A 25,933-nucleotide genomic window follows, 5' to 3' on the forward strand; every position below is an offset into this window, starting at 1 on the left:
GTCTTAGAGGGAAATGGGAAAGGGACATGGGCCGGGACATTGGGGATGGGCTCTGGTGGAAATTATGTAGCAGGGCATTCAAGACATCTATTTCCTGCCAGTACAAGACACATGCCATCAAACCTCTTCATAGGTGGCAATATGACCCGATCACCCTCTCCAGGATGTTCCCAGACGTTGTCCCATTGTGTTGGCACGGTTGCGGTGAGAGGACCAATTATTGGCACATGTGGTGGTCCTGCGAGAAGGTCCAAGTCTATTGGTCGGAGGTGCTCAGATGGCTTAAGGATGCGGGAGAATGGGTCTATCCATTGGAGCCACTCACACTATTATTTGGGCTACAATAAAAGGATGAGCACTGGGAGAAGCTCCCGGACTTGACACACTCCTTACTCCTAGCAGCTAGGGCTGCACGGGCCAGGACATGGAAGAGAGCAGCGCTCCCCTCGAGGAGAGAATGGGTGACAGTGGCCAAGGATATTTATTTTATGGATAAACTAACAGCAGCACTTCATGGCTCAAGCTCGCAACTCGAGGCCAACTGGTTACAATTCATAGAGGTGTTTGCCAGCACAAACTGAGAGCCAGAAAGGTGATACGGCCACTCCACCCGGCCCGAAACCAGTTTCAGGATTGAACTTATTTTATGCTTCTAAGGAAAGCTGACTCATTGCGTCTGTTTATTTGCCCGGTCGGCGCCGCCCGAAGAAGTTATCCACGGAATCGTGGAACCTGTGCCCCAAGACGGGGGATTTGGAGGGGAGGGGGATGGGGTGGGGGGGAGGGTGAACACAGTGGAGAGTTACGGTCTTTGTTTGAAGTTGATAGGGGCATGTGCCATAATGTAATCTCTTTTCAGAGCTCTTTGTTGTTGAGAAAACCAATAAAAATATATTATTAAAAAAAAATGCAGGGGGGAGACCCCCCGCAACCACCCCTATTCCCTTACCCCATCATATATATATATATATATATATATATATATATATATATATATATATATATATAATTACATTTGACTGAATTTCGACCAAACAAACTCGCAAAATAATGTGGTCAAAAGTAAAAGGTCAAATGTTTTTTGACCAAGGATGGTAATAACCTTTCAAGAGGGTGTGATGTGTTTCAGTAGCGACTCAAACAGCAAACAATAACAGTCCAAAATAAAGGGAATGTCCAATCAAGGTTGCATGAAAAATAGATATACTTTAATAAAACACACCATCTACAAAATGAAAAAAATAGACAAACACTACGCAAAACCCAACCCTGATAAAAGAACAGAGAATAAGCAAATATAGCACAATGCAACACTCTGGCACCTCGACCTCACACAATACCAAACGCCATTCATGACCTGGTTCACACACTACCATTATGTGAAGAAATGTTGTGTGTCATGGCCACGTCTCGCACCAGAAGGCCAAGTGAGGGGTTTTCGTGCACTACTCCGGGAAGGCAATCCAGAACTAGTCCGCAATAGCACTGGAAAGACTGGAGGGAGGGGTGGGTAATGCGCCTCGATGAACTAGAAGGCTGGCCACCCATGACAAGGTAAGAATTGTGAAGGTTTAATGTGTGCGCTATATCTGGCCAGATTCGCCATGCGCGCCTCCTGGAAGAGCCTGTAAGTATAGCATGTGCTCCTCTAGCACAATTTGTGAGCCATAGACTGTCGCTAACCGTTTTATCGCAGCTGCAGAAATCGAAGCTACTACCTGACTGGGCGCACATACAACAATTCTCCACCTGAACAACTAGGTACATATAATGCACCACTCCAGCGGACACTGGCCGCAGGCATGGCCACCCGCACACATCAGAATACAGCAATGACTACAACAAATTTGGTCTCGCTGGTCACATAATTGTCACGCCTACTTATACCAGACTACGCCTCAACACCTGACATCAATATGCAGTGAAGGCCTATAACAAATTCGGGCAAATTCACGCTGGACGCTTTGAGAAACCTGAAGGTGTCTCCCTAGCTAGTCCCCGGGGATCTGTCATCCAGGTGGCCAGGACATGGCCATCACTATTGAATCAAGTTCCTGGGCTGTACCAGTGAGGCAGGATCACCTGGATGGGGGGATACTGACAGGCAAGACGCTGTATCCCCCTTCTTTTGACACCTTTTCCCCATCCTACCACGTAGGATATTCCAAAACACTGTCCCCCCTTTTTCCACATGAACACTTTCACACAACACGGAAGACAACAGGGTAACACCAAAGCTGTTTACCTGACATGTCCCAATGCAAGGGTCGGGCAAATTCAGGAAATTGACCAGAATCACACACACCTGACTGCCCTTTCCCTTCCCCACAGGGATAAAAGGTGGATCACAAGAGCACAGGATGAGCAAGGCAGATTGCACGACCTGAGAGCTAACTCAGCACGGCAGTTCAAGAGGAGGAGAAAGACGGCGCAGACTGAGAGGGTGACAAGGAGATAATCGCCCTTGCCCTTTCCGACCAAGGCCTGTGAAACCTATGCAGACGGAAACATACGTCCGCGAACAATAGCCAGCGTGTGTTGTGGCAGATGTCAATGGTGCACGAGACCCTCCACCGCTGATTACGAAGCCAGGGAGGAACGCTTGAAAGAAGAAAGAAAGCCAAGCGGTGAGTCGTGGGGAGTGTTGATAAGAAACTGAACTGTGTTGAACGAAAAATAGCCAACGGCTAAATTGAACTTTGAAAAGCAAAAGACACTATTAACAAACGAGGGAAAACCAGCAACAGAGGAGTCTGACACCACGTGGGTGCTCACACAGGAAACTCTGGCCGATTACCCGATGGTAGTAACTGTCGTAACCAGAAAGCCTTGGGAAAAGGCGAGAAGAGGTCAAAGTGGTCATACAGGGGTCTTGTAAAATCCTCTGTACCGTTTAAAGTCTTTGACCGACTGATGATTGGGAATTTGAGGGAAATTAATCCCACTTGGTGAAATGAGTGCGTAAACAGTGTGTTACGAGGGTTGGCAAGAGGGAACCTAATCGAGGTAAATTCACACTGCATTGTTTGAAAAGAAATCAAGATTTGTGAAAGCAAGAAGCATTACAAGACAAGGGAAAGTGGGGTGTCCCCCTTGTCATATGGGGTCTGAGCCCGGCTGATGGAGATCCAGGGGTGGAAAGTCCTCACCCAAAGTTTGCTGAGAAAGGAACTGGTTAATTTGTTGAATACGACTTTTGAGGGGACTATGCCCAGAAGAGGGGGATCCAGGTTCGAGGATGCAGTTCAGAGGTTCGGGAGCAGCAATCACGTTGTTCTATAGCAAGGAGGGGTGTTCAGCTGGGTTTGAACAGGGGCTCTCTGCATTTCAAACACAATGCTTGAGAAGGGCGAATCAGAAGTGCCACAAGGTTAGGTTCAACAGTTTGTTCTACTGCAAAGATGCTGGGGACTGGATCTGCATTTCTGCTGTATCAGTTTGATAAACCACTTAAGGAGCTGTGGATGGTAAGGGCCATCAGGGTCAGTTTGATGGCTGGTTTGACGGCGAAGATGCTGGAGCCTGGATACACAGTGGTGTTCGAGCGACTCTCTGCAGTGTACGATCGGCAGGGCTCGATGAGCCACCAGGGTTGGGTCCATGGTGTTGGCAGCAAAGAAGATCACAGTTTGATCGGCGGTTCAAAGGCGGCAGATGCAATTATGAGCAAGCAGTTCGTGCAGAGGCAACAACACAATTGGCTAACGTGGTGTGGCGGGGAATAGATTCAAATATGCAGGACAGTGGTTCATTGACAGAGTGCCAACAGCAGCTTGATGGGTCATGTGGGTTTGAGGACATAGAACACTCTCGAATCACAGCTCTTATTGGTTCCACGTTATGAACGCAGGTTTCCTAGCTGTCTTGTTCCTCTGGTTGCTTTGAGTCTATGGTCTCAGGGAGAACATTTGGACCTTATTTTTGTTCTCCCAAGCACTTGGAGATACTGGTCAAAAACTCCAGGAGTCCTACAATGCGGTGAGGTCATGGGTATGGTCTTGGCTGGAAGAGAGGCAGGTCTTATCCCAGCAGCATGCCATCCTTAATGGTTCTTATTTATGGTTCGATGGCAGCGCTCACCTCTGCATTGGATGCTCAATCTTCTCCTCACTGGCAGAGTACTTTGGAGAGATGAACTCTACCAACAGAGATCAAATGAATTCCTCCTCAGGTTTATGTTCAGGAGAGAATCAAAGAAGTGGCGGGAAACCCTTTCTCTTAAAGGTAAACATATGCAGGTGATCGGACTAAAGCTAGCCTGCCTTAGTGGTCCAATCACTGTTTGTGAAATCAGTTGACTTTGCCCTTCTGACATCAAACCCAAAGTGCTTTGCTCTTGAAGAAGAGGAGGGGACAGGAAGGAGAGAGGGAGAGAAAAACAAGATGGATCTAAGTCTTCCTCCACTATACACAGCCCTCCTGTTTACTCTAACCCCACCCTCTTCATTCTCACTAGGATGAAAAGACCTTTAGAAAGGAAGCAACCTGTTGTGATGATACTCCCTTTGAATGGGTGGGTCCAGCATAGCTGACTGTGGGGCAGCTATCTCCTACCCTCAACAAGAGATCAAAGAAGAGTTATGGCCAATCAGGTTTCTGTCCGGTCAGTTGGCACGTGCAACCTGTCTGGTCAGAATACACATCACCTTACATAGCTGAGCTGGCTCACAGGAGCTGACACACATCCGATATCAAGTTGAATGTGGCTGCAATGATCATGAGTAGTAGCATGCCTTAACCTATGCATAGCTTATCTTTAGAGTTTGCCATGCCCCCAGCCTGGGCTACTTTTATCAACATAGTTTTGGTACAGGGGTGAATATCTTAAATTCATCCCCTGTGCTGAATATACTTGGCTGCCTCCGCAGCTGTCAAATCGGAACCTGCGAAGTCTGAACATGCTCACTCCTACTGGTAGAGCAAGCACTGCAGATCAAGATACTGATGCAGCAAGGCACAGATACACACAGTGCTTTTAGTGTTGAACTCAATCAGCAGATTGAATTACCTGCATCATTTTATTAAGTAATACAAATCTAAAAAGGAAGGGCTTTTACACACTTCCCAAATGATAATCTGCCACACAGTGCCACATTGAGTCCCCAGATCAGTCCTGTGTGTCCCCTGTACTCACTAAAGCACAATTGCAGCCTTGTGCATGATCACATTTTAATTTAAACACTAATGACTAAACCTTATGCAAAACTCACCTTAAGAAATGTAACCTAGACCACTCCATGCCACAATACTGCTCGACCATATATTGAATCCCATAACATTGAGCTCCCAGTTTTAGTTTGTCCATCTCAATTGTAGTGTCATTTAATTTTAACCCACCCAGGGAACTCTGATCCCGATTTCACGTCCAGAGACTTAATAGTCTCTTGGAACACGGTCTACTGCTCTCTATGTAGGTGAGCCTGATTGGAGTCAAAAGCCATGCATTTACATCGTCTTGTCGGATTTCATTCTTGCTTACTGAGTGATTTATCATCCCAATTTTATCTACAGATGCTTAATGCTCCCATGGAAAACAATCTCTCTTTTAGTGAGGTCCACCTAGTCACACATCTACCACACATGGAACTGCCAATGGCTGTAAATGAAGAAATACCAGCTCCTGACTACATGAACAAAATCCATGTATATAATGAAGCCCCTGTATTATTGACTTTGGCTTTATGACATTTTGTATGTGCTTCATTTACTCTCCTAGTCAGTAGTCCTTACAGTGTGCTTACTGCTGCTGTGTTTTAGATGACTGCCATCACTGCCCTCATTCTCGCTAACTGTGATGTCATCAACAATAAAATGAACTTGGGAAACTATTGTGCAGCGCCGGCCACACAGCAAGATAAGTTTCTTTGTTTTTTTTTATTACACACTCTTCGCACCCGCGTAGGGAACTACATGGGAGCTAAGAGTTGAGGGGGCGCTGAATTATATAGGAGGAGCAGGGAAGGTAGGAAGTGATGGCTAGCAGCAAACTGGCTGCTAGGAACCTGGGCTTGAACCAGAGAATACAGCTCACGTTCCGAGCTTCCCGATTTGCAAGCACCCCCTTGTTAATGAAAAGAAAAGCACAATGCACATAATACATTATGTACTGTGGAGGTCGGTGCACTACCTACGTGACCAGAACACTCAGAGTAATGGAAATACCCTCTCCTTGCACCAGACTCTATTTGGCCCATTTGTTCGCCGCTCCTGATGGTGCTGCATCTTCCAGAAGGTATGCTCCATTGCTGGTATCTTGTTTTGCCTTCCCTGTACTCGAGTGCCATTTTTAGCTTGGTGCGCCCAGCACACAGCTCCTTCCCATGACCCTCCTCTCCCCAGTGCCCCTCATCCACTTGCGTCCCACATTGCTGTAGATTGCCCAGTGCATTACCCACATGACCAGAAAAGTCTAACTTCAGAGACTACCAAGGGCAGCCTTGCCCGGGCAGCCAGCTTAGGGCCACGGGAAAGGGCACCTCTGTGGGGCACCTCCATCACCTGTTTGCCTGTTCACCATGGGCGCCCAAGCCAGGCCCCCAAAAGCTGTCCGCAGACAACTCCAGGTAAGAAAGGAATATTTTGGTTGCATAGCCAGTGCAGCATTTTTAATGATTGGCATGGTCTTGTATCTAACCTAAGTATTTTATTACCACAGTAGTTTCCCTAACCCCGGCTGCACTTATGATTTTGCCATTGTATCAAATTTAGCTTAATATTTTGAGTATAGTCACTGTTTTTGAATCTAGCCGCACCTTTGAGTATAGCCACTGTGTTGAACTAAGGCATCTTGAGTATAGCCATTGTGATGAATATAGCTGCTTTTTTTAAAAGTATGCCCACTGCTTTGAATTTAGCTGCATTCGTTAGTATAGCCTCTGTTGAATTTAGCTGCATTTTTTTATTATAGGCACTGCTCAGGACTTATTGCCCCTGTTTACAATTTTAAATGATTTTCTGGGTATAGCCACTGTGTTGAATTTAACCATATCTCTGAGTACAGCCACTTTATAAATATCAGATGCATTTTTAAGTATAGCCAATGGATGTAGCTGCATCTCTGTGTATAGTGCGACAAATCCCTCAAGGTTGTCACATCTCCCCGGGAGGGGGACCCTTCCCATGGGGTATGGGGAGGTGAGGCTGCTTCCCGATATTCCCCCTGGGGGTGGTACTCAGTGGTAGGATCCCATGGGTGGGGACCCCCTCTCTGGGAGGAGTGAAGACCGTCGAGGGAGAATGCGGTATACACACCATCATGTTGTTAGACATGAGGTATCCAGCTCTATGTGTAGGACTCAGATACCGCCATCCTCTCTTTCTTCTCTACCTTCCACTAATTTCCTTATACATAGTAATTGTGTTTATCAGGCAAATAACACAATGCGAGGAAGAGTGAGGGAAGAGTAAATATGGATAATTTCACAAGTAGTGTCACGAGGAAGAGCAGGGCGATGCAGAGCCCTATGCGGATCCGATACGAGCATGCTAGCTACTGGAAGTTAGAAAGCACTCAGGAAAATAAACACTCACAAGAGTCCCTCATGCAGTCTGTCCTAACCCAGAGAAGCTTCCCGCCGGGGAGCCGACTGCCGAGGACAGGTCCCTTGGCAGACCCGACTGCCTGGAACAGAGAGGCAGAGAACCGCAAGGCGGAGAAGCACCACGACTTACATGGCTGTGGGATCCGGGGGATGGTGGCAGAAGCAAAGTCTCTCGAGTGGTCCAGGCAAGACCCGACGCACATAGATAGAGAAACCAGCATGGTACAGCCGCCGAAAACTGTACGAAGACCGCGAGAGCTCAGGGGAAGCTGTCTGGTGTTGCCAAGGAACGGAACCCTCGCAGATCAAGTACAAAGGTATGCAGAGGGGGACTGGGAAGGCACAGGCATACCCAGAGGCTGTGGTTGGGAGGAAGTGCAGAGAAATCTTCCTCGTCCCAGTGGGACCGAAGAGAGACAAAAGTTGAGAACCGACGGGGGAAAGAGAGCCCACAGAGACTGAAAGAGAGGTCTTGGAGGATAGTGAAGATGGCCCAGTTGAAAGAGATTGCAAAGCTGTAAGAAGGATCAAGGACCCAAACATCAACAGAGGCGAGTTGAGAAGGGAGGGGGGGGTGAAAGAGCACCCCAGAGAGACTGAAAGACGCTTGACAGGTTAGTGAACCGGGCCTATGTAAGATACATTACAGAGTTGAAAAGCGTGGGGACGTGGCCTGGCAGCCATGTGAACGGATGCGTATCTCTGTGTGCTCCTGATGATCCGTTATTAATCCTGGATATAAGCCGGCATGTAAAGATCCTAGAAGGAGGAAACTACACGTAACAGCCCATGAAGTGTTATGCTGACGCGGTTCGGGAGTAAGCTGCAAAAAGTACTCCGAGCGAAGTTGGGGGCGGCGATCCCAAAATGGCAGACCGCATGAGACAAAGAAGCTGACCGGAGAATAGACCCCCAGCACCGAGCTTTTGGCAGTGAAGGGCGCGGTTGGAAGCAGAGGAGCCCGGGTGGTGCACAGGAATATCTATTAATGAGGAGCCCGAGATGCAGGCACGTCGCTTTGTGAGACCTGAAGGTGGACAAAGAGATCAGCACGCACAGACTAGATACTTTGTGTCAGCGCCCTGTATGGTGTGCGCCTCGCGCTGAATCCGAGACCTGGAGGCAGCCACGGCGTGCTGAGATAGAACGTAAAAAACCGAGGCCCTATAACCAATTGTGGCAGCCGCGGCTTGGACAGCTGTGTAGGGGCAGACACATATACTGTGAACCACCGGAGTGCACATGAAGTGGAAAGCAGTCCGAGACCTGCATGGGACAACGAAAGGGCTCCCAATGTGATCACAGCCCTGACTACATTTATATGATGTACAGAGACGCGCCGGAGCGGGCTGCGGGCAAGCTGGTCCCCTCGTGCATTGCGCCAGGCGCGAGGGGCATCTTCTACGCACTGGACAATCAAAGGGATAGGCCCCTATTGGGTCCAGACCGAAAAGCGACCAGCTCGCACGCAGAGTTTAGTTTAGTTTGTTTATTTGTACCGCGCGCCGAACCCTGGGGTAACTGGGCGCCGGAGCCATAGATACAGTTACAACATGGCAAAAATATACAATACAGACTGTGAAATAACAACAATACGTGTGGTAGACCAGGTTACAAGATGGTCGACAAGGACAAGGGCAGAGGCAGAGTGCAGGGTTGTGATCGAGCGCAGATGTGAAGAGCTTAAATTGGACTGTGGGGAGAAGTGCACAGTGTGCAATTAATACCAGCAAACCATAAAGGAGTCGGATGACTGTGGGGCCAGACTGCTCCATGAATCCTGGGCCGTGCACTTAAAATGGCGCCCGGCCACTGACCAGATGAAGTGCTGTGGGCATAACGGGGGTACAGGAGTGCCTCAATGAGTGGGACCAATGATGGTCAATAGTCAGAATAAACTGAGCTGAACAGGCAGGACTGCTTGTATATTCATTCACGCAGTAGAGGGTGCTGGTGGATTGCCCCAGCAACAATAGAATAGAGGGCAGTGATTGGCAGGCAGAGGAACTCAGGACCCCCACTAGGGAAACGGTGACCACGCATGGTCAATGAAGCATGCAGATAAGAGATGAGAGTACCCTACCCATGATGGAACTGCCCACTGATGGACAGAAGCACGTGTGAGACTGTACCGACTTTAGGCTCAGCTCTTGCTGGGTGGGAGCCAGTGTTCGGCCTAGAAACATACTCTGCATAAGTGTTGCGTGGCCTTGTGAGGCAGGCACGCCTAGCCGGTGGACGACGGGAACAATGGCGCTCAAAAGCGGCAGGTTAAAGGGAAACAGCCCACTATGGACACCTTTATCAAGCCACTGCAGTCCCTGAACTTGACCACATTGGCCAAGGACACGGTACAGGAGACAGCGGCCTCGCCACGGAATGACCACTTGATCCTGGATGCCATAACGGAGCTGAAATCCTCATGGAGGATCAGACTGGACACAGCTATAGCAGAGCTGAAAGTGGCGGTGGAATTCAAGATTGACGCGGTTGGTGTTGATGTCAACCTCTTACGACAGGATGTAAGGACGCTGGCGGAACGCACGAGTGGCTTGGAAAGCACAGTAAAAACTAATACAGAGGTCCGCACCGCCAATGCCAAGGAAATACACATATTGAAACAACAGGTGCACCACTCAGAAAATCAAGCGAAGGAGGCGGAGGGGAGAGCCAGATGCAACAACATCCGCGTGATTGGAGTACCTGAAGGGGAAGAGGGCTCGGATCCAACGGACTGCGTGGAGAACATGCTGATCCAAGAAATCGGTGTCTGCAAGCTCTCCCAAGGGTTTGCAGTTGAAAGGGCGCATAGGGCCCAGACAAGGAAGCCTCAACCTGGAGCTCCTCCCCGAGCAATTATCACCAACATTTTAAACTACAGGGATAGAGAATATTTTCATAAGGGCGGAACGATAAATCGTGCATCGGCAACAGCTACTGTGTACCTGGATTGCACCATGCTGGTACAGAGGCAACGTCTCAGCTACGTGGCGGTGAAAAGGCGAAAGAGAGTGGCTGGCTTCAAATACATACTTTTGTATCCTGTGAAGCTTAAAGTCTTCCACAAGGGTGGGGCACTCTTCTTTGAAGCACCAGAGGAGGCAACGAGCTGGATGGACGCCCAAGGCTGCCCTGAAGATGCAGACGGAACTGAGCGAGGGAATCAGGATAAGTGAACTAACGCTACGCTACTGCTTGCTTAGTTAGATGTTATTATAGTAGTACTGACCCAAAGTGGTGTACGGGCAAATCATCGGGATGTAGTTACTAAGTATTGGGCACTCACGTCATGTGGACTTGTTGGACTGGAATATACATGTGAGTAATGCCAGATGTGGGCTGGGAGTGTGTGACATACTGTAGCAGGAATTCAGGAGGTACGGAAGAGGCACGGCCTACCCCCAGTAGTTGGAGTAGTTGAATCACCAGTAGGGTGATATCTCCCTGCTGTGTCCCGAGTACTGGTTCCAGGAAAGGGCTAGATGCGGGGTAGCCCGAGATCCAGGGATGGAGCTGGGCATCAGTTGGGGTTAGGGGGGGTGGAATTTGGGGAGTTTGGGTTTTGGCTGAGTCAGGTTGGGAGTGGGATGGGAGTTGGGGAGTTGGGAGTGCTATATTGGGGGAGGGAAGTTAGGGACAGGGAACAAGCTTACGCCCACACGCTACTGCGCATGGTGCGGAAGACAAGGGAGGACAGAGGCAGGACGGGATATGGATGAGAGATGGAAGACCTTAAGATAGCAACCTGGAATGTCAGGGGACTCAATAGTTACTTGAAGAGGAATACGATCATGACGTATCTAAAGAGGCAGAGGATAGATATCGCCCTATCGCAAGGAACACACCTCACAAAAGAAAAACAGGATGTGATCATGAGGAAATGGAAGGGGACTATCATAGGGGCAACGTATTCTGCATACGCCTGAGAGGTGATTACTTGGATAGCACAACATGTCCCCTTTCAGTTATTCCAGTCCACTGTGGAATCAGATGGGAGGATGGTGGCGATACGGGGATTGGCAGAAAATAGAGAGCTGTGTGTCATCAATACATTTGCCCCGAACCAAGATACTGTGGCCTATTCCAAGACCTTATATAGTAAAGTTAGCTCGTACCTTGGAGGAGTGGTGATATGGGGAGGTGACTTTAATTGCACGCTGGACCGCAGGGTAGACAGACAGACAGGAAGTTAGAAAAACCTATCCCTGCAGCTAAAACCTTGACAACCCTGTTGGGAGACTTTCATCTGGAAGATATATGGAGGCTACACCATCCACATGAAATATATTATTCTCATTACTCAGCCCCACAAAACTTGTACACACGGCTAGATTATATGTTTGCTACTCCAGAGCTGACGGGGGAGCTAGTGCGGTCGGAATACAAAGCGAGGGTCCTCTCAGACCACTCGCCACTGATCTTAACGTGGCAATACTCGCCTCCTAGAGCTAGGATCCCAACGTGACGATTTAGAGACGAAGCATTGAAAGACACAGGGCCTCATTACGACCCTGGTGCTCCCAGAATGAAGGAGGCCGGTACGGGACCGGCCCCCTTCATTACGGGAACGCCGATTACGAGGTTCCCCTGCGGGACCCGGATCAGACGTCTGGTAAAACCAGACGTCTTTTCCAGGTCCCGCAAGGGGAAGAGGGACCGTTATTACCTCCCTCCCCATTCCCATTGAGCCCTATGGGGCTCAGAGCATGTTAAACTTCAGAGCATATGTAGAGGGTTCATGTGGCACAATTCCAGGAATAGAATAGCCCTGTGGAAACTGCAGAATATGTATGATAAAGGGGGCATAAAATTGCCCAACTTTGAGGTTTATTATCTGGCCAGCCAATTACAATACGTGGATAAGTGGTTAACGGAAGACTCAACATCGGAGTCCAGATTATTGCGGTCTGAATGTGCTCCGTTCTTTTTGAAAGAATGGATATGGCTGCCAAAACCAGAGCTAAAAGGGTGCACGAGGATGTTGGAACTGGGATGGAAGATGTGGCGTAAGGCTTGTCAGGTCATGGAGAACCCGACCCTGTGTTCTCCGCAAGTGCCACTAGTGGCATTGACCGGAGTGGACGAGCAACTGAGGAAGGCGATTCGCACGCATAGGGAACCGGTGGGCACTGCAACGCTGGGAGATGAATGGCAAGAGGGGAAGGTAATGGAATTTAACGTAGTGGTAGAAGAAACAGGGCTACACTTAGGGCAGTATATTACCTACACCAGACTGGTACGGCGGGTGAAAGAGACATGGTCCGAAATAGTGCTGGAAGACCAACCCGACACAGCCATAGAAACAATTTATGATATCTCAGAGGGAGGGGCACGAGGTCTCTCGAATCTATGAACTGCAAATGTCCAGGGTGGGTAAGGAAGTGGGACCACAAAAGTGATGGGTGGAAGGTTTCGAATGAATCTGTACCACTGGCGTTGCTCTGGGCAACCTTCCACACCACTGTTTTTTATCCCGCCTGCGCCATTGCAAAAAGGGGTCCAGCCATAGGCAAATCAGTCTGGTACTGCCACCAATGGTAGCAGCCCAGCCCGAACTGCTAGGCCAGGTCCCCTCTGCACGGAAACACAAGCAACCCCAGACATGTTTCAGCCTTGTTGGGCCTCCTCACTGAGGTGCAGCTTGGTCTGGAGGGTTGCCCAGAGCGATGCCAGAGGTTAGGATTCATTCTAAACCTTCCAGCCATCACCCCTTTTGTTTTGCTATCATCACCCCGAGTGGGGCGGGTATGCCCAGACGTGGGTCTCGTGCCTGCTGGGCCTAGAGACCCAACCTACTCCTCACGGATGACGCCCAACAAGGCTGAAACATGTCTGGGGATGCTTGTGGTCTCGTGCAGAAGGTAAGTGACCTAGCAGTTTGGGCTGGAATACCCCTTTGGGGGTGGGACCAAGCCTGATTTGCATACAGTCTTTCCCCTTTTGTAATGGCTTGGCAGGTGATGGTCTGGAGGGTTGCCCAGAGCGATGCCAGAGGTTAAGATTCATTCTAAACCTTCCAGCCATCACCCCTTTTGTTTGGGTAAGGAAGTGACCCAGCTGAGACAGGACTGGGAAGATGAAGCCGGGGAACCCATGAATTATGGGTTGTGGGAGAGTGTCCAGAGATACCATAAAAAAGTATCTAGGAACGCGAGGCTGCAACAGATCAAGCTATATGTTACCCACAGAGCGAACATGACCCCCCCAGAGGATTGCTCGATTCAAGAGCGCAGAAATACAAACATGTCCCAAATGTGGGGAAGTGAACGCAGGAATGATACATATGTTCTGGGCATGCCCGGAAATTGGAAAATTCTGGGGAGAAGTAGCGCACTGTTTAACCGAGAAGGGGATCACGTTAGATGTGGAATCTGTGTGGGCATGCATAGTAGGGGGTTTCGCTAGACCGCGCAAATTGCAACACGTGAGTAAACTCAAGGACTTGGCATACATACTTGCCAAGCGCAGAATTGCCATGGGGTGGAAAGCAAACAACAGGCCAAGGGTAGAGGTCTGGTGGCACGATCTCCAGAAATGGGCAAAAGCGGAAACGGCGGTATGGAATGAAGCAGCCAATAGGGAAGGGGGTTGAGGAAGCGGAAAGCCTGATGGCCTGGAGACACTTAGTGGCCACACTCTCTGGGTCCACCCAGGCCTGCATAAGTGAACATGATTCCTCTGGCATTACGGAGGGGGAGATACCCCCACAGGAAATAACGGCAGAGGGCGGATTGGAGTAGGCTCCAGTTAAGGGGGAGGGTAATGGGAAGGCAGTAGACGTTTTACGATACTGTATATGATGCATGAAGTTATTTGACATGCACTGTTGGGTTTGTTTTTGTTGATTTGTTGTAAAAACGAATACAAATTGTTAGAAAAAAAAATGTTTAAAAAGTTGAAAAAAGCATCTGGTCTCACAGAACGAGATGAGAAGACCAGGGGAAGAGAACTTTTGGCATAAACCACGAGACGTCCAGAGGAAAAGAACCTTTGGCACAAAGCACAAGAAGTCCAGGTGAAGAAAACCTTTGGCATAAGTTATGAGAAGACCAGGAGCAAAGAACCTTTGGCACAAGTTGCGAGAAGTCCAAGGGGAGAGACTCTTTGGCAAAAGTCACGGGAAGCCCAAGGGGGGGGAAGAAAGACCCTTTTGGTACAAATCACGAGAAGACCAGAGGAAGGGAGTCATATGCTTTGGCAGAAGACAGAACCTAAAGAGAAGCTCGGGGAGGGAGACGCCTTCCCAATATTGTTTTGGAACTTGGAACTTTGAATTGCCTAAAGCATCCAGAAGAAAGTGTCATCCTGTTTTAAGCAAGGTGTAGTTTAGTTATAGGTTTTCTATTGAAGCGTAAGTGACGTAAATAGGTTTAAGACACAGGACAGTGCACTTTATACTTTTGGCAGACATTCTGACATTATCCTTAGTTTTGGTTGAGGCAGGGAAACAAACCCCTCTTAGTCATAGGGACAGGTAGGGTTCTTGCTTATGTTCAGTCCAATATAAGTCTATACCAGCAAGCATGCCACCTTTGTGTCCTGAGTCTACTTCTGCACCCTTACAATAGCCACTGTATAAAAAAAAGTAACTGATTTCTTTTAGTATAGCCACTGTGTTGAAATTAGCTGCATTGAATTCAGTTGCACTTTGAATCTGCCACTGTGTTATTTCTAGGTGTCTTTCAGTATAGCCCCTGCACTGAAGTTAGCTGTAATTTGAGGGTAGCATCTGTTTCATTTATATCGGTGCTTAAACCATGGCACTGTGTTAATCCTTTGCCACTGAGCTGCATTGAACCTGGCTGCATTCTGATGGAAGTCACTGTTTAACTCTAGCTGTAATTGAACTTCTCCAACGCTTCCACGCTAGCAGCGCTTTGGACGTCACTACTGTGTTAAATCCAGTTGCATTCTGAGAATAGCCATTGCATTGAATCCCCCTGTAGCCATAAACTTGATTACAGCAGCGCCTCAAGCGTTGCCTCCTTCCCTTATCTAGCCTCCTTGGAGTACCCCAATAATGGGGCAGGGCCCCTCCCACCTCATTGGCCTTTCTAGCCACCAGAGCAGACGCAACATGTTATCCACCATGAAAACCAACTCCCAGATCAGAGAGGCACTTTGGCGCACTAGAAATATGGCCAACTGCTCTGCGGACCATCCCCCTTCACCCTCCACACATCCAGCCCTTGAGGGAGAACTGCCCCCCTCAGACACCTCCCTCTGCATCCCTTAGCACCGCTCATGCTTCCCTTACCAACACCCACTCCTGGGCCGGCCGCCATCCTTCCCAGACACGCCACAGGTGCCAAAGAACTCCCTCAAACATAGAATTTGAAACACCAGGACCCTCTCATCTCTGCACACCTCTCCCCATCTCTCCCCCAGTTCCATGCATGCACCCCTCACCTACACCATTACGAATTCTGTCACCTCTCCCAACACAGTGAAATCCATCTTCAACACTTCCTCAAACTCCCTCAGCACTAACCCCCTTCAGCCCTCTCCACATTCCCCTGGAAATCAGCAAACCAGCTTCATGTAAGACCTTACACCCTTCCTTTCTTCCAAACCCCTTTCATCAACAACCCCCCTCAGCGACCCCATTTACCACCTGCACCTTCTCCTGCCCCCCTACCTTCCTGACTCCATACCTGCAATCCCCTCTCACGCTCTCCCTTTAACCCTTCCCCTACTCCAATCCTCCTCCCTTGGAACCGTACATCACGAGCCCTCCTTTCTCACCTTCAAAGAATGCTCAGAGCCTCCCCGTCCCACCTTGACATCAGAGACAGGTCACCCTCACCTAACTACCTCTTCCCTTCTACCCTCTGTACCACTCCCTGCACTCCCTACCTTCTCCCATATTCACACTGCACAATGGGGCCCCACCACAGGATCCCTTCCCTGCCCTCCACCACACCTGCCCCCACTCCTTACTTTCATGCATCCTCATTAACACCAGATCTGTAACCAAAAAGCGACACAACATATACGACCTCATTTCCTCTGAAAGTCCAGATATCCCTTTTATCACAGAAACCTGGTTCTCTGATGACTTCCGACCCATCGCACACAAGGCATTCCCCCCAGGCTACAGACTCATCGCCCACAACAGAACTTGCAGAGCAGGCGGAATCGACATCCTCCACAAATCACACCTCTCCATCTCACACTCTGAGCAACAAGCCTGCAACGCAGACTGCAAATACCTCCTTGTGATTTTCTCAAAAACCCATCTCTTACCCACTGCTTTCTCCTCAACTACAGACCTCCCGGCAACTACCGCCTCCTAAACTCCGTAAAAACAGAAATCATGATCTGCGGGAAGATGGCTCTTCCCCAAGCCACCCTTTGACCATCCTCCCTAGGTCCTCCCTGTGTCGCATCCAATGTAGTAAAGAACCGGGGATGCATCATGGACACTGAACTGACACTCTCTCACCACATTAACTCTGTGCCCAAATCTTGCTATCTACACCTCTGCATTCTCAGACGTATCTTCTCTTACCCCTCATACCCTCACAGCGTCACTGCAATCATGACCATCGTCCTCTTCCGCCTTGACTATGCCAATTCCTGTTACCTGGTGCCCCGCATATCAACTCAGAAAGCTCCAACCGGTCCAAAACACAGCTGCTAGGCTCTTCCTGAACCTTGGCTTCAGAGAGCACATAACACCCACCCACCGTGTCCTCCAGTGGTTCCCTGACGGGCGACGGGCCACTTTCAAAGCCATGTGCATCACCCACCGGGCCCTCCACAAGACAGGCCTGGAATACCTCCAACAGAAACTACACCATTACCAACCCAACTGAAACCTTCGATTAGGCACCAAACCCATGCCTCACATTGGGTTATTCACATTCATATTCATAACACCTCTCAGGTAGGCCGGGGCAGCAATGAACCTGCAAAGAAAATGTACCGAGACCCAAGGCATAAAATAAGCAGTGTTGCCTAGCAATTTGCTATGCAATTCTGAAGTTTTGCTAATTAAATGTACTCTTGCATAGCAAAGCTAGCTATTTAATTTACCCTGTTCAATGAAAGCACAGCTCACCCGCTTTCCTTGCTCCACCCTCTGTTCTTTGTTCACTGCAAGTTCAAATGGGCTATTCGTGAGAAAGTGCAGCAGTAATCATCTACCCACTTTTAAGTGCCAAAGTCCTGTGTGGGAGTGCTAGGTCACATTTGTTTTCTTCTTCAAGTAATTGCAAACTAGAAGTAATCAGGATGATACTTTTATTAAGGTAACTATATCCTATCTTGCAAAGACTGGTATGTGTTAGCTTTCTTTAAAGAGACAGTCATGTAATTCCATTCCTAAAAAGGTAAGTTGGAACATAATGCATAATTACAGTATTGATACTGTAAAACACAGAATTGACTCAATGTTTACAGTAAAGTTTAGGTTACTGTATCTAAATATCATAGCGCCAACTATGTTTCATTTTGTGGGAAAGATGCATCATATTGATGAACAAACACTCTTTAAAATGTACATGATCACACTGCCAAATGGTTTTGATGGCATACCTAGTTCTGTGACCTGTAGGTTGCATCCATCTACGAAACTGGTGCTCAACCCGAGCTGATCCCATGCTCCTTGACATTCTCTCGCAACAGCCTGTTGCTTCATACCAGCTACCCTGAAAGTGAGATGGCCGCAAACTACAATAGTCCACCTAGTTTGCCCAGTTCTCTGCCTGCTACCATCCACTCTGCTTAGTCTCTTATTTTCTTCCCTGTTGCATAACAAATATACAAAGCCAACTAGATGTTTACGCAAAGTAGTGATAAACAGTTCCATCCAGTCTGTACATCTACAGATCTACTGCATTTCCATACACTGTAGTTCACGTCCAGAGCTCCCTTTACTCTATGATTATTATTGTATTACATATTGGTTCCTGTAGGAGAGAGATGGCTAAACTGTTTACAGAGCCTTCTTATCATACCCATCTATTTATTTGTTTCCATTCATGCAGCTAACCTTTTACATTTTACAGACACTCATCCAGAGCTCACCAACTCACATAGTCGAGGCAAGTACCATTTAGATGGGATGTTTTAAACTTTTATTTAGCATTTACTTTGCAGTAAATGTGAAATAAAAGTTTCAATATGCATGGCTGGCCTCTGTGTAGCAGCAGTGTGCCAAACAACGTTGGTTTGTGGCAACAGGCACCATTGTACAGAAAGCACATTTACATTTTGTGTCATCTGTTGCCATGGGTTGAGTGAATTTCTCTTAGGTTGAATAAGTAAACTAAGTTACACAAGATGCAGGTCTAATGGAAGTTTAAAGAATTTGCAAAGCCTGACTCCACTCACTAATATCTTCAGCGATACACAAACATGATGCATTGTTGCTCATATTGGGCCTGATTCACAGAGCGTTTTCCAATGGGAATACACCATTATAAAACACTTCTGTGAATCATGCCCTTTATGTATTGGGTACAAATAACTTGTGGTTGCATTACAAATATTAGTACAACATTGCTATTCAAATGGGTCCGTTTGCTAATCAAGAAACATTTTATTCGGAAACTCTGCTAATCAATTGTTGAAAACTAATTTATGCCTTGGAGGCCAGAGAAAATAAACTCCAGCAGAAAATAGGACAGAATGCATGCCACATCTACGAAACCAGGAAACAAGTCAGAGCATGCAGGTACATATCAAACTCCATGCTCATGAAAAATAAACTACGGCAAGGCCGCCCACCCACATGCATCTGCCACCACACACCACTCGACACATCGGACAGCACCTCTGCAATAAGAATGAAGCTCTCCCCAATGACAAAAATTCAGTCTAGCTGGACATATAATCAACTTCCTGCATGCGCATACCATCGAGACGATCCTACAGCAGCCATCCACATGTCAGCTCGATATGGGTAGCTAGTAGAGACTTGCCCACCCCTGCCCTCCTTTGCATCAACCAAAATTCATGTGGTGTCCTGATGGGACCGCGGGCCTGGGTACACGGATGACCTCCCCGCCCCGAACAGAGACACAAACACAGCGTGTATGGTCTTCAATCCCCGCTCGTGACCTGCCCTCCGTGCTGACACAAAGCTGTATTTATTGACACGGCGCAATGACGCACCCAGACTTTGCACCATAAAGGAGACCACAATTCACACACGCATTCCATGGACTTTAGTCCCCCAAAAGCCTTATCCTACAGCACTTTGAGACCATACCAATAGGAAAAGGTACTATACAAATGAAAAATGACATTACCTTGCAGAGCTTCTGAAAACGTCCATAGGGAAAGACAGAATGTACTGTTTAACCTAAATCTGAAGATTTAGCAACATTTGTAAATGAAAACGTTTTCATGAATCTGCATATGCCCAGCAATATGTTATAAATGTTATCAGTAAAATATAGTTGTAATGCATTTATCACACTTCATACAGTCAAGTGTGAAAAGTATGAAATTATCTACACACAAACACACACTTCACTGTTGTTAGCATACTGTTTTGGAAAACATGTAAACAATACAATTAGACATTGTAAGCATTAGACAGTAAAAGGTTTTGTATGAAACTGTTTTTTAAATTGAGTATTATAGAATAGGATTTGACTTAAAACAGAAAAAGGACTAATGTTGAAGCAGCACATGACAGCGCACAAAAGAGGGAAATCTTCAACTCGAGTCCCAACAATGACTTTTCATATCCATTTTAAAACGAAAAGATCGAAGGTTTTTTTTAATTTTATTACATTGTTTGGCATGTAGCGACATGCGCAGCTGAGTTTTTTTCCCTCAATTGTGACTTTTGTCATGGTATGTGAACCTGCCAGTGGCACTTGTAGTAGTGGCATCCATCCACTGACACGTTTCGCATGCCATATTCGGCTCCGACCCCTACTGCAGCCGGCACGTGGGTACAGCGGCAGACTCCACGAATGGCAAACTGTGCCCGGCTCATTTATTGTGTGCAACGAATCTGCAGGCTGAGCCTGGGTGCCCCCAAGCAACTGTACAGCCGTGTGACCATGTCCACAATGATAAGTCCGGGTGCCCCCGGCGTTGGTTCCTGCCGTGTGATCACGCCAAGACAACAGTGCGCTGCGTACCCACAGCCCAGACCGGCAGTGTGACCACGAGCATAACACGCCCCGTCCGTTTAGAAGGATCATGCATTCCCGCCCTGTGGCTATACTGCAGCCAGGATTGTTGCGGGCATGTGGGATTGGTGAGGCAAACTGTGTCATTTTTCACTCGCATGGAGAAGCGCTATGTAGCCGTTTGGACAGTGACGAAAAGTATTACTCTGAATAACAGTGCACTCCCTGTGTCCTAAAAACGAGTGATGGGTTACAACTCCCCTTTTGCAAAGGTCCTCGCTATATAAATCTATTTTCATAATGACACACGAGATTATGTTTGTCTAAGTAGAGAGAGTAGAAACTCACCTGCTCCGCCTTGCAAAATACTGCACTGCTTGGTGCCTCTGCGGTTGTGGGGTGCATGTGCCTGTCAATCGGCTCTCCTCTGTTTCCTTCCACGCTAGCTGGCTGCCTTTCTCGGAAATAACCAGAATCAACCCGAAAGTGAAAGCACACAGTTTAGAGGAAAAAAACATGTTGCGACAAAAGGCAGGAAGTGGCAGGCCAAGTCACTCCCAGCCAGGCACGAGCTGGGGAAAGCAGTGAACTCCAAAAGCGAGGGAATTCCCTCCCCCACGCCACCGCAATGTGAAATCCACCGGCTCGTAATACCGGCAATCTGTCAGCCCGTGCTTCATGCAATAGCACCCCACTGCATGTTGGGGCTTGCAGTCCTAACTGAAAGGGTAGATGCGAATTCCAAGTCTGGGAATGCACTTTGTCTGATAACATTTTACTAATTCTATTTTTGCATTTTATTAATGACAGCCAGAGGTGTTTCGCCAACAAACAAGCATTGGCAATGCCAACAGTTTGGGCTTTTGTGTAGACATGGGAAAGGCACTTGCCAGACACTGTCCTAGTGGTATTAACTGCCTGTCATTGGTGTTTGCTGCTGCGAGTACATGGGCATCTAAAAGCAGTGCCTGGCAAATGCCTAATACTTATACACAAGCCAGAACTGTTGGCTTTGCCAATGCTTGTACACCCAGGCCCACCCAGATGGGAGGCCCGGCGCCGTAAACTGGGAGGTGGGGGGTTTGTGCTAAGTCCGGTGGGGCAGTGCCTTTTGGCGCTGCCCCACTTAGCATGCACCTGGTGGGGGACGGGCTGCTGGGTCCCTTAACAATAGGAACCCAGACAGCGCGTCTCCCGCACAGGAGGGTGAGGTGAGAGGGGCAGGTGGCAACCGGTAGTCGCGGCCCCCTGTCACCTTGCCCTCCATACTTCAAAGGCCCCCCCTTCCCATCCTGTCTGATGCAGGGCGGGGGCCTTTTGAAGTTCAAAGAAAGGGCCGCCTTGCCCCCAGGCCGAATTTTGCCTTTATCTGGAGGAGGCAAGGTGGCCCTTCTCATGCTTCCTCCCCGTCAGCCACGAACAGCAGCAGGACGGCTGCAAGTCTCTGGAAGAGCAGGACGACACGGAGCACCAGGACGAGACGGAGCACCGTTTGCTGGGACCAGCTGACATTTTTTCCTGGCAGCGGAGAAAAAGCGGACATGGACATATTTGCAGCAGTGAAGGTCCGTCGGTGCGTGGGTCTCCCCAGCCCCGCAGGCTTCAACAAGACAGAGAGGCACACTGCTGCTGTTCTTTCCTAGGAGAGAAGGCTGAAAGCTCCCCAGCCCCTCCTGCACCTCCGATCGAAGTGCGATTTTTAAAGAAACTAACCCTGCGCTACACTGTTGCACTCAGAGCGAATTTCTTCGAGGGAAGAGCCCAGCTGCAGCCAGGTGATTGTTTCAACAGTGGGTGCTGATGCCAGTGTTTTGCGAGGAAATCAACGCTACACATGCATAGGACAAGATGCAGCTGGACAACTGCTGTATGAGACCTGTCCTAATCTGACATCGTGCTACGACAGCGAAGATAAATTAAAAATACCTTCTTGGGGATACAGCGGGGGACTGCAGGCTGACACAGAAAGGCCACAGCATTCCAAACCTGACCGAGTCAAAGGTCACAAGCAACGTGCAGCTAAGGAGCAGAGCAGAATTCGCGGTGGCCATGCATTTCTGTGTTTCAGCTTGGGAAGCAGGACTACACAGATTGCCGGCTTTAACAGCTGGACAGAGGACAGCCGGAATTCCGAGGCGCACATTTCGGCAGACCTGCATTGGAAGGAGGCAGACACAGAGCCCCAGCACTTACAGTTGGGCAGAGGGCAGCCGGGTTACCAGAATCTTGTGCGACTTGCATTTCTTAACTCCTGCACTAGACGCAGGACACCACAGAGCCCCAATAGTCACAGCTGGACAGTGGGCAACCGGAACACCATAATTTTCTGAGGCACACATTTCGGCAGACCTGCATCGGAGGCAGGAAGACACCGAGCCCCAGCACTCACTGCTGGCCAGAAGGCAGCGGGGTCACCAGAATCCAGTGCGGCAGCGTGCATTTCTGTCCTCCTGCATTGGAAGCAGGACGACACAGAACCCCAGTACTCTTCGCCTGGGAACTACAATAGGGAGGGGAAAGAGTACCCTGACCCACACAGCAAGTTGGGAAACACAAGGACAGCCCATTACAAACCAGCACGCAGAGACCCAAACAGGCAAGAGATGGCCAACGCCTTATCCCTGAAAGAATCATTACTCCTGGAATGGGCCAAAGCAGCGGAAGCAGTCCATGGCATGGACGTGGTGCAGGAAAGAATGGCAGAGCTCGCATCCACCAGCCTCAACGAGGATGACGCAGGCGCCCTGGAAGAGGAGGTAGACAGCGAGGAGGTGCCAGCAGAAAGGGAGCAGCCGGCCAGGAAGAAGCAGCGCCTTGACGTCCGCAGCATGCCCGCCGCTTCAGACACCCACCTAGGCACCAAAAGAAAAGCTAAATCAGGTACTGTGAAAAGCAATGATTTGGGGCCTATGCTAGAACAATTTTTAAAATGGCACAAGGGTGCGGGTGCTGGGAAAAAGAAGAGGCACAGGGATGACTCGAGCAGCTCCAGCAGCGAGAGTGACAGCACAGACACAGAGTCGGAATCTGGGGGCGAGGATGACCAGGGCCACCTTAAAGCATGGGTTGGGCCTAGCAATGATGTACTGTCTCCAATCCCACATATGACTAAATATGGGAGGCGCACTGCCGGCAAAAGTGTAAATAGAAGCCTAAAAAAGACCATTGCATGGCACATTGAGCGGAAAATTAAGAGAAAGATTTGGAAAAAGCAATTTATTGACATTTTTTACCTATTGGAATATGAAGAATTAGGTTTTGGCATTTCAAAAAGGGATAAGAAAGAGGAAGAAAAAGAGAGAGCAAAGAGGCCCACACTGGAGAAGAATATTCAGAATTGGGAGGCCTCTTTTCAAATCCTATCCACAATAATTCTAGAAAAATTCCCAGAAGAGGGCACTGCACTGATTGCCTACCACCACAGAATTTTGGAGATTCACAATACCTTTGGGGGAGAGGGGGGGAGTCTTGGCTGAACTATGATAGAGAGTTCAGGAAGGAGATGCAGAGATTCCCTGACCTGGGCTGGGAGGAGGAAGACCCTAAATTGTATCTTTTTCATGTATTAAAAGAAAACTTAGCTAGGAGCACCCAGAGCAGCAAAGACCATGAGCATCAGTATAATAGAAGGGGTAGAAACAGGCAACATAACCAGCGCAGGCCTCAACAAGACAGTATAAATACTAACAAAAACAAACCCCCCCTTTCGAAGACCGCCCCCAGGGGGGCAAAAAACAGGCCATAATCAGGGGCAGTCTGGCAACCACAGCACCGGGGGGCCAAAGGAAGCACACCAGGGACCTGCTGGTACTTCAACAGAGGGTCATGTAACAAGGGCACTGAGTGCATATACAAGCACCAATGCAGCACATGCAATGGTGGCCACAGCAGCAACAACTGCACAAAAGCCTCTCCTTCCAGGCCCAGCCCAAAAGTCACTGAGGGCAAAAACATGCACTAGCTATAGAATAGGGGCCTCACCAATAAAAATTGACCAACTGCTAAAAATGTTAGAGAACTACCCTGACCCAGCAGCTAGAGCATTCTTGGCTCAGGTTTTCAAAGATGGCTTCCAGATCCCATTCAAGGGCCAGGGATCTCCCACCATACCCAAGAACCTACAATCTGCCTCATCCCTAGCTACCATAATAAGCGAAAAAATAGATAAAGAGCTACAAAGGATTGAGGGCCCCTTCCAACACCCCCCCTTCACTGAGTTTTTATGCTCCCCCCTGGGCATTGTGCCCAAAAAAGAGCCGGGGGAATTCAGGATGATCCATCATTTATCACACCCACCCGGTAGCTCTTTCAACGACGGCATCCCTGCCACGGAGGCTGCTGTCTCTTACAGCTGCGTGCAAGATGCTGTCGACCTAGTAAAACTGTCAGGTAGACACGCTCTCATGGCAAAAGCGGACATTAAGTCAGCTTTAAGGCTGCTGCCCGTGCACAAGAGCACTTACCAGTGGCTGTGCTTCCATTTTGACAATAAATTCTACTTTGACAAATGCCTTCCCATGGGCTGCGCCATCGCATGTGCCTATTTTGAACAGTTCAGTTCTTTCCTACAGTGGGCGTTCCAACAGGCCATGCCCAGAGCCAGAACGGTACACTATCTGGATGATTTCTTCTTCACTGGCCCAGCAGGGTCTCCCCTATGCAGCTCATCCATAAAAACATTCAGTGAAACCATGCAGGAATTAGGGGTTCCACTGGCACCCGAGAAGACAGTAGGACCCACCACCACCCTGTCATTTCTAGGAATAGAGATTGACTCTTCCATGGGGGAGTGCCGCCTGCCCAGGGACAAAATAGAGGACCTTCTACAGACAATAAGGCGGATGACAGGCAGGGACAAGGCGACGCTGCGGGAAATACAGTCCCTTGCTGGGAAGCTCAACTTTGCTACCAGAATCATGCCCCAAGGCCGGGCCTTTCACAGGAGCCTGGAACTAAAAATGAGGGGGGTTACAAAGCCACACCACCACATCACATTGGGCAAGGAGATAACACAAGACCTGGCCATGTGGGAATCATTTCTTAACAATTTCAATGGCCAAGTGATATGGCGCAAACCCATGAATGGGGCAAACAAAAGGTCCCTGTTCACGGATGCGGCTGGCAGCAGAGGCTTTGGGGTATGTTTTGGTAACAAGTGGTGCGCCGGCCACTGGCCGCCCTGCTGGCAGCAGAGGGGCTGGACCAGGAACATCACATTGCTAGAGATATTCCCCATATGGCTGGCACTCTACCTATGGTGGGACCTGTTGGCCAACACAGAACTGGTCACATGGTCAG

At 48.7% G+C, this 25,933-nt stretch overlaps 1 protein-coding gene across 3 annotated transcripts in view; it reads right to left on the bottom strand.

Annotated features, from left to right (window-relative positions):
- The window catches only part of LOC138530300 (guanylate-binding protein 1-like), a 478,878-nt gene that overhangs the window by 395,024 nt on the left and 57,921 nt on the right, over positions 1 to 25,933 (bottom strand). Inside the window, exon 1 of one of the 3 annotated variants that reach the window (XM_069640897.1) lies at positions 20,984 to 21,119. The exons of the other annotated variants lie outside the window; for them this stretch is intronic. The gene's annotated coding sequence lies outside the window, so the exon portion shown is untranslated. Of the gene's footprint in view, positions 1 to 20,983; positions 21,120 to 25,933 lie in introns of those variants that run through there. 3 annotated transcript variants of the gene reach the window in all.

Source organism: Ambystoma mexicanum, chromosome 1q (genome assembly GCF_040938575.1).
Source record: "Ambystoma mexicanum isolate Mex_15411 chromosome 1q, UKY_AmexF1_1, whole genome shotgun sequence".
NCBI classification, from domain to species: domain Eukaryota; kingdom Metazoa; phylum Chordata; class Amphibia; order Caudata; family Ambystomatidae; genus Ambystoma; species Ambystoma mexicanum.